Source organism: Silene latifolia, chromosome 8 (genome assembly GCF_048544455.1).
Source record: "Silene latifolia isolate original U9 population chromosome 8, ASM4854445v1, whole genome shotgun sequence".
NCBI classification, from domain to species: domain Eukaryota; kingdom Viridiplantae; phylum Streptophyta; class Magnoliopsida; order Caryophyllales; family Caryophyllaceae; genus Silene; species Silene latifolia.
The window spans coordinates 48,617,999-48,627,643 of NC_133533.1; the positions used below are offsets into that span (position 1 = coordinate 48,617,999).

The 9,645-nt window shown below is 39.0% G+C and overlaps 1 non-coding gene across 1 annotated transcript; it reads right to left on the minus strand.

Annotated features, from left to right (window-relative positions):
- Positions 1–350: 350 nt before the first annotated feature.
- Positions 351–458, minus strand: LOC141597617 (small nucleolar RNA R71). The gene has a single exon (XR_012522842.1). It is a non-coding gene; the product is annotated as a small nucleolar RNA R71 (small nucleolar RNA).
- Positions 459–9,645: the final 9,187 nt, after the last annotated feature.

The window sequence follows — 9,645 nt, forward strand, 5'->3', positions numbered from 1 at the left end:
TCCAAGCCCACCGTGGCTATGCTTCCGACCGGTATTACAACTACTCAAATTACTGCGCCGGAATTTGAGATCAAACCGATTTTCATTAGCCTTGTGGAGAGGAAGCAATTTGTGGAAAGTCCTTTGGAGGATCCCAATTTGCATGTGCAAAACTTTTGTGATTATTGCTCCATGATTCGGCAAACGGGCATCACTCAAGCCCAAATTAGGGAAATACTTTTCCCTTTCTCTTTGAAGGACAAGGCAAAGCTATGGATCAATAGCCTTGATCGCACCGCTATGGGAATCACAAATTGGGAGACAATGGCTCTTGCTTTCTATCAAAACTTTTTTCCACCGGAGAAAACTCAAACCTTAAGGAGCCCAATCACCGGATTCCGTCAACAAGCTCTTGAGAGCTTATATGAGGCTTGGGAGAGGTACAAGGAGTTGCAAAGGCAATGTCCACATCATGGGTTAGATGCTTGGTTCTTAGCTATAACATTCTACAATGGATGTTGTGCCGAGTCCCGAAGGATTCTTGATTCCGCCCACAATGGGCGGTTTGATCAAATTGACACCGATATTGCTCATGCTAAAATCGAATCCATGGCGATCCATGACGCGCAATATGTCAATTCCCAACGTGTGCCACTCAAGGGTAAGGAATAATCCTCCGACAATCCCGTCGTGCTAGCTCAAATTGCCTTACTCCAATAACAATTGGCAGAACGAGATGCTAGGGATTCTCTCCAACAACTCAATGATGTGTCCTCATCTAGTCAAATCATTGTGTGTGAAGGTTGCGGGGGGTATGGGTTATTATACCGCTCATTGTCAAGCTACTATGGAGGAGGTATGTGCTTATCAAGCTATTAGACAAAGTTCTTATCCACCGGGTACATTTTCAAATACATACAGCCCGAACTCAAAATTCCATCCGAACTTGTCTTACACAAGCAACAATGTGCTAAACCCTCAACCCCAACAAAATTTTGTGCCCCAACCACAAAATAACTTTGTCCCTCAACAACAAAAAGTATAATCATCCACCGGGTTTTCAAAACCAACAACAAAGACCACCTCAACAAAATTACCAACAAAATCAAGGTCCACCACCACCAAATGGCCAACAAAATAACCAAGGCGGGGGAAAACTTGAAGCTTTGATGGTACAAATGCAAAGGGAATTTTTGGCTCAAATACAAAAGAGTTATCAAGCTCACAATGCCGCTATCAAGTTGCTAGAACAACAAATGGCTCAACTAGCACGATCCGCTATCAAGTTGCTAGAACAACAAAAGAAGAGGTGATGTGGAATCCTCATGGGCTGCGGAGGATGTTCAAATAGAAGAGGTACCAAAATGGTACGATCCGTAATTTCCCGGTGTGATCTTTAATTGTAAACAATAATGGGACAATTGGGTCATCTTACGCAACAAAGGTATGAAACCGACTAAGTTCATTAATCAAGCTTCTTTAAACAATATTGGTATAGAAACGAATGTTAAGGCATTTTTTAAGAACCTTGGTATGAAGCATTGTTACATCATGAACTCACACTTGAGATATTTTGAATTTCATAGGTCAAGAAGAGAAGGTTTTATACATTTTGTAACTTTTCGGTTGTTTAATAATGATTAGGAATGTCAATGGGGCGGGGTGGGTGCGGAGGAGGGGTAACCCGCACCCGCATCCGCGAACTATAATGCGTACCCACACCCGCCCCACGACCCGCAGCAGGTTAAACTTTTCAAACCCGTCCTCGCCCCGCGGGGACCCGTTGACCCGCTAAATTACCTATCTCCTCACAAAATAATTTTTAAAAATATAAATATTGAATCTAAAACATACTAGTCTCGTACTCTCGTACATCTTATACAAATAAACTTCCGCAAAATGCTCTAACATTCAATTAACTAGTAAACAAGTTTTTCAAACCACGAAATAGTTTGAGGATTAGCGTTTCTTTTTTTTTTTTTTTTTTTTTTTTTTTTTTTGGGGGGAGTTCAGTGTTGGGTATTTGGGCGGGTAAGAATTAAGAAGTAGATGGAATTTGTCTAGGTTTATGAAAAAATGGTTTAGGCTTTGTATGTAAGTTATAAATTTTATTTTTATATATTACAAAGTTGTCTAGGTTTATGAGTAAGGCGGGTATAAGCGGAGCGGGGACATGCGAGGCGAGGCGGGGTGGATATGGGGCGGGTCTCACGTGATACCCACACCCGCCCCACGACCCGCGATGAATGACACTTTTGAAACCCATCCCCGCCCCATGACCCATCAAATCCTTACCCGCACCCGCCCCAAGTGGGGCGGGTGTGAGGCGAGACCCGCCAATACCCGCCCCACTGACATCCCTAATAATGATCATAGATTGGACCTAGCAGAATTTGCTAACATTTTCCATTTGCCTCATCAAAACTTGCCCATTGAATCACCCGAGTCTTACAACCCGGTTATTACATGGAATTCCATTTCTCACCTACCTTTTAAAGATTGGGATCATGTCCCTCACCAATACATTCACTACCCCGACATTCGTGTTTGGCAAAGGTTTATGGGTTGGACATTCTTTGGGAGAAGTGAGCCAAATTCAGTTAGGAAGATAAAGATTGAGATTTTGGGTGCCTTTCTTAATGTCAATGGTGATGATAAATGGGGTATAAACACCCCTTACCACTTTGCGGTATATCTAACAAAGCAATGTAACCTGAAAAATAGTTCAATTGTCTTAGGTGGATTGGTTACAAAAATGGCTCACCACTTATGCCGCTTTAACCAAGAGAACACCGACTTGAGACCACTACTTATCACTAAGGAAAAAGGGGTTGGACTTGACTATGAATACTTCTTATCTTGCAATTGGTTTCGAGATTCTCATCCTAACACACTACAATGAAAACGCGGGATAGTGACGGGCACACGGACGAAAAAAACAAGTCGTCGGATAACACGGGATACTGGCGGTTTCCTGACGGAATTTCCGTTAGTAACAAATATTGACGGAAATTCCGTCAGATAATATTGGCGCGTTGACAAAGTCAATGGTGGTAAAAAATATCTGACGGACATTCTATCAGTAAAGTGGTATTACTGATGGATTGTCCGTCAGATGATTCCCACATAGTGGGGTGCACACCAGCTGTAAAGTAACTGGACATCTGACGGAAATTCCATTAGTAAAACCACTTTATTGACGGAAATTCCGTAAGATGGATTAGATATTTCAAAGTGATTGTACAACCCAGCTGTCACAATAATTTAGTATATGACGGAAATTCCGTCAGTACTAGCCAATTACTGACGGAAATTCCGTCAGATACTCACTTATTGTGACGTGTGACTGTTGGGTGAATTATTGACTGGGTAAGTGTGCCTCTGACGGAATGGATCCGTCATATGCGCAGAATCTGGGTTTCCAGTTTACTGCCACATATCAGATTAGTGACGGAAAGTCCGTCAGTAAAGTCAAAAATACTGACGAAATTTCTGTCAGGGGCCTATTTTTTCAGAATTCCAGATTACCAACCAAAAATGCCACGTGTCGTACTCTTTGACGAAATTTCCGTCAGAGAAGCAGAGTACTGATGGAAACTCCTTCAGTCACCTGCTGCTAGTGGACGACGGTAATTCTGGCAGTGATCTGTCAGTATTTCCTTTTACTGACAGAAATTCCATCAGGACAGTGATTTTAGTGATGAAAATTGCTAACCCTGATTCCTGACGGAATTTCCGTCAGGAAATGGGAAAACTGACAGAAAAGCATTCAGTACGGCCTAATTTTGGCCGTCAGTAACCCGTGTTTTCATAGTAGTGACATGGTTTGGAAAATTGGTAGACAAGATTCACTTAATTTGCCGGAAGAGAAAAAAGAAATCAAGGCCTTAGTCCATACCAAACCCTATCATGGGAGTGCCCCTTTACCCCTACGATTTATCACTTGCCTCTACGAGGTGAGGCACCTACTACCATTGAGCGACATGAGAGAGGCCATCCCTCTTAAGCACCCCATTCCACCTCTAGTAATGACATGATGGACATGATGCGTGATCTTAGTCTTAACATTAGTACCATTCGTGATGACCAAAGACTTGCATTGCGTCCCAAATATGATCATTTTGTTAGGCAAGGAGTAATTCGACTCGAGGGGCTACACCCTTCATTTTATACTTATCCCCGGGTGGATTCCTTCTCCTCCTCCCCCTTCTAACCATGATGCAGATACTTATACTACATATGCTCCCGGTCACTATTTTTGTGGCTCGGATTATGGAGTTGAGACATTTAATGGAGGATATGGAGGGTATAGTGGCTATGGTGGGTATGATGGTTATAGTAGTTATGGATATGGACTTGGTAGTGGCCAAAACATTGGTGAATATGTCACTCTTCTCCAAGGGGATGATTCTAGTGGAAGTGGTCATCAAGGTAAAGCATCCGGAAGTGGTAATGGTAAGAAGAAAGGAAGGAAGGGGTTCAACTTTTGGCCCTTTTCTTAAATGAATGATGAAAGGAAGAGTCCCCCGTATACATACTAGCTTAGGGGGAGGCTAGTTAGTCTAGTAAGTTTTCTTTGTTTTGCACTTTAGTTTATTTCTCGCAACCCATTAAATATGACCCCTTATCCTTCTTGTTTATGTGCTTTGAGCCATTTTAATAGTTTAGTTGGAGATTTGATTGTGGGCACATTGAGGACAATATTGTGTTTAGCTTGGGGGGGTATTGCATTTGCATTGTAGTGTAGTTTGCATATAGAAAAATTTGAAAATTTTGAGAGAAATTGTGTGTTTTTGCTTGCTTTTGGCCTACTTTCCCTCTTACTTATCCTAATGATAGCTTATAGCTAATGATTTACTCTTATATAATGGGATAATTGCTACATGGGGATGTCTTGACATAGTAGGTGGGAGATGAAAAATGAACCGAATAGGCTCGATCTTGACTATTTGCAAGCTACAAAATGGTAAGGTAGAACTTCTTTGGACCGATGCATCCATATTCGGTCTCTTTTAGGTGAGGGTAGGTCTCCTTACGGTGTGTGTTTCATCAAAACGCACAAGTATGGTCTTCATTTCATCTCTTTATAAGCATGCATTCATATGTTGTTAGCATTTAGGAGCCATTCACATGATTAAATTTGCCTTTTTGAACCCCTTTACAAAATTGATCCCTAGCTACATATAAAAATTTCCTACCTTGTTGAGCTAGTAGCTTTGATTAGTTGTGTTTGGGTGCTCATTTGGGATTTGTTTTATTTTAAAATATCATTGTAAGCTTGGTCTTAATGCTCTTGAAGAAGAAATGAGAAAAGAGAAAAAAATGAAAGAGAAAGATTTGAAAATATGAAAAATGAAAAATGAAAGAAAGAAAAGAAAAGATGAAAAAAAAGCATGAAATGAAAAAAGAAGAAGTATGATTTGAATTGAAAGAAGAAGAAGAAGAGGTTGGTGTAAGAAAACTCTCATGTCTTATTCATATATTTTGGAGAGAATTCTTATGCTTTGTATCAGAATTATTGGGTTAGTTTCGGGATTGAGCATCCTTTCATTTTGGATAGTTGCTAGCTTAACTTAAGCTCCACATTTCCATAATACATTTGTTCCCCTTTACACCCATGTCTTTTATCCTTCTTCTTACCCATTTGGCTTCTTTTTCATGCTTGTATATGATTGTTTTTGGCTTGTAGTTTTGAAATGATTACCATATTAGATTGCGGACACATTCTCATGAGTCGAGGATAAGTGAGTATTTTCACACAAAAATGTCCTTACATACAAATGAGTTTGAGTGCATCGTGAGAGTCCATTAGTCAAAACATCATGCAAGAGCTTAAAGCTTCATTAAAAGTCTTTCATGCTACGCCGTCGTGTAAATCTCATCCATATTTTTGCATTATTCCTTATGCCCATGTTGTCTCGGATTTTGAATCCTTATGCTTAGCTTGTTTTAGGATATTGCAATTGATGGGATATGGTTTCTTGCTTGGGACAAGCAAGAGTTTTGCTTGGGGACAAACTGAGGAGTTTGATGTGTTCATTTTATATATAATTTTACCCCTTATTTTAGCTCGGTTTTGATTGCATATCATACTTTAATTAGTATATTTGTGAGCTAATCTTGTATTCTAGGTGTATTGCTTGTATTTGTTACATTTTCTAGGAATCTAAGCATTTTGAGGATTTTTCCCGTCATTTTAGCAAGCACTGATGCATGCATTTTTTATGCGTTCATTCACATATTTGGCACGTATTTCTATATGCTTAGTTGATTATTTCATTCTATTTCCTCCCGTATTTGCCACTTTGGGTGTGTTTCATGTCTCTTGTAGGTTTGAGACCCACTTATGAATTTAGAAACCAAATCCGTTCAGTAAAGGAACAAGAGAGAAGCTTGGAAGAGTTTAGACGAGCTTAGGAGAGCAAGGAATGAAGTTTTATACATGATGTCTTTTGACTTGCTGCTATTGTCGATAGACGGGGGGTTATATGTCGTTAGACATTGCCAATAGATACAGACTCCATCAAAGATTGAAGTTTTTACTATTTGTCTATTGACAACATACATGTTGTATATTGACACCTATATGATGTCTATCGACATTCAGCTGAGTGTCGATTGACCACCCTACACATTGTCGATAGACTTGCTTCCATTGTCGATAGACTTGCTGCACTATGTCGATAGACACCTTCATTAGACACAGATTCACGTTATATTGAAGGCTTTGCTCAATGTCGATTGACCAAGCCTCTATGTCGATCGACCACTTGCTCTATATGTCGATAGACAATGGTCATTCGACACAGGAGGAACACTGTTGGAGAGTTTTGCTCTTGTCGATCGGCCAAGTCCCCATTGTCGATCGACCATATACACACTCTCGATCGACCAAGCCTCATTGTCGATCGACATAGTACACGGATAGTCGAGTTTTGTGTTTAGTTTGTTTAATGTTTTGGGCTTTAGTATAAAAGCTCTTGTATTTTTCTATTAGGTTTACACTTTCACACTTTACTTTATGCAAGCAAGACAGTTGGAAATATAATTACTAATCTCTACTCTAAAACTTTAGATCTAGAATTAATTTATCCCTTCTTCTCTATTGCTCATACTTGGATCGCAATTGGTAATTTTAATTCCTATTTCCCTTTTGCTCTTCCTTGTTAATCTCATCTATTTCTCTTGCTATTATTATTAGTTTTAATTTATGTTATATTATTTCTCAATTAATTTATTTATGAATTCTTTCCCTTTATCGTCTTATTCAATTATTATTGCAAATTTCATTATGAGTAGCTAAATCTCCTTTTGTTAGGATTTAGGGGAGCCATGGATTAAGGGGTATTAATTGGGTAATTAGATTAGTCGATATAATTGGTCTATGTTGTTAATTGTGACATTTAATTGTGATTAATTGGTTAAGTCGACGTAATTAATTAATTAAGTTGGTAAACCCCGACCTAAGATCGAAAGTCTGGTAAGGGTTATACCTGTCACAAACTTTAGAGTGCCCTAGTAAGTTGCGAGAGCATGCTATAAGCATTCTAGGGCGAATAGTGGACCGAGAGGACCCTTTCACTGCCCTATTGACCGGTAATTGAGACTGACCTTTGACCCTACCTATGACCCGTAATAATCCATGGTGAAGCGATGTCCTAGCTCATTTCTCTTATATTTTTCTCGACTTAATTTCTCTCTTTAAACCTTTTATTTTATTGCTTTAGTTTATGATATGACTCATTTTAGAGCATATTTAGTCCCCGAATTAGCCTCGTTCCTATGCTTTTTAGTGCATAATTGGGTCATTTACTATCTTTAGTCTTTCGTTTTGCATATTCTTTGAGGTTTTATTCCCTTTATAGGAAAGGTGTAAGAACCTTGCATTTTCATGACAAAATGGAGCTAAATTGATCGAATCTAATGACCAAGCATCAAAGGGAAGACAAGACTAGAAGGCCTATGTAAATAATGAATTAAATGGGCAATGATGGGAAGATCCTTGCATCTCCAACAAGATCCTTGAGGATTGTTGGAGAAAGAAAAGAAGAAGATGTGACTGGCTGCTGATCCGTGAGTCGCAGTGCACGGGACGAGCGTCCTAGCCTGCCACAATCCGAGCGTCCCGTGGCCAAGACGCTCGTCCTGGTCCCTAACAATCCGAGCGTCGCCTTCCCCAATCCGCTCGGATTCCTCTCCAGTGCAGACCGTCCCTCAGCCAAGCCGCTCGGGATGAGCATATTTCAAGAAGACTAGCAAAGCAGAGATGAGCATCTCCTTCGAGAGGAGCACTTCCTCAACTTTTATTAAGGGACTTAATCGTCATTTAAGCCCTTAGTAACTCTAATTTATGTACCTAATCCTTAGTATAAATACCCCATTTTACTAATTAGATTATCATGCTCTTTTTATGTTCTTCTTATGCAATCTTAATCTCATCTTAATCTTGTAATCAACTCTTAATTTAGCATTAATACAAATCTCATCTCTTAATCTTTTCCTTAATTTCTTTATTGTTCATCTTTTATTTTGGGTAATTGAAGATTATTTGGGGTTTATCTTGGAGGATTGACAACCTTCCATCAATCATCAAGTACTTCTATTATTCTTTGCTTATGATTTTGGAATCATCATTAGGTATAATTCTCTTAATCCCTTTTTAATTATTGTTAATCATCTTCATAATTAATAACCTTGTTAGCATGTTAAACTTGATAATGAGTGAGTAGTCATCTTAACTAGGGTTAATGGGTAATTAGGGGAAATCAACATGGGGGATGATTCTTGTAACACCCACGAATTTTCCGTGTTGGCATTTATAATTTAATTAGCTATTTTATTATTTTATTTTTATTTTAAAACCGTTTTTATTAAAATGCGGCTTTACATGTAAAATAATATTAATGTTGATAAAAAAAAAATATATCCGTCATAAATTTGTAGTAGGTTCGGGTTGTATTTTAGGGTAAAATCAACTTAAAATGATAGTTTGAGCCTAAGATAACTTTGGGCCTTCATCCTACTCTTTTCCCTCCACCCATATAAGCGCTTAAACCCTATCTTGAATCTTCTCCCTCCACCATTCATTTTTCAGCAACAAACACACAACTACAACCCCATTGTTACACAACTTCCACCTCCTTCACTAAAATGGCCATAAAACCTCCGTTTCTTATCGGTTTTCAACGATTTTCACGCCTATCTCTTCCTCTCCTCGCCCTACATCTTCCTAGGTAAGAAAGATCTTGACTTTCCCTCACCCTTGCTGCTGGCCGTGACTTTTGTGGCACGCTTTTTGAGGTCTTACTTGGAAACTCGGTTCTTGAGCTTCCTTTTGGGCAACCGACATGGTTTTGAGTTGGAATCTTGCATTTTGAAGAAAGAATGAGGTAACGGTGATGGGTTACTCGGTATTATGTCATTTGTATGTTTATATGTTATGTTTTGTTGTTATAAGCTAGTAATTGTGATTCTTATGAGATTATATGTGTAGTTGTTTAAGATGGATTTATACAAGGTTTTACTTACTTAAATTGAGTAAAGATGGTATCTTTGGCTTTCTTATGAGACGGGTAATTAGATGTGGTTGTTGTTATATGTCACTAGTATCATTACTTGCTTAAAGTTTCAGTTTTGAGACGGTTCCATTTAGCTTGCTAAAGTTGC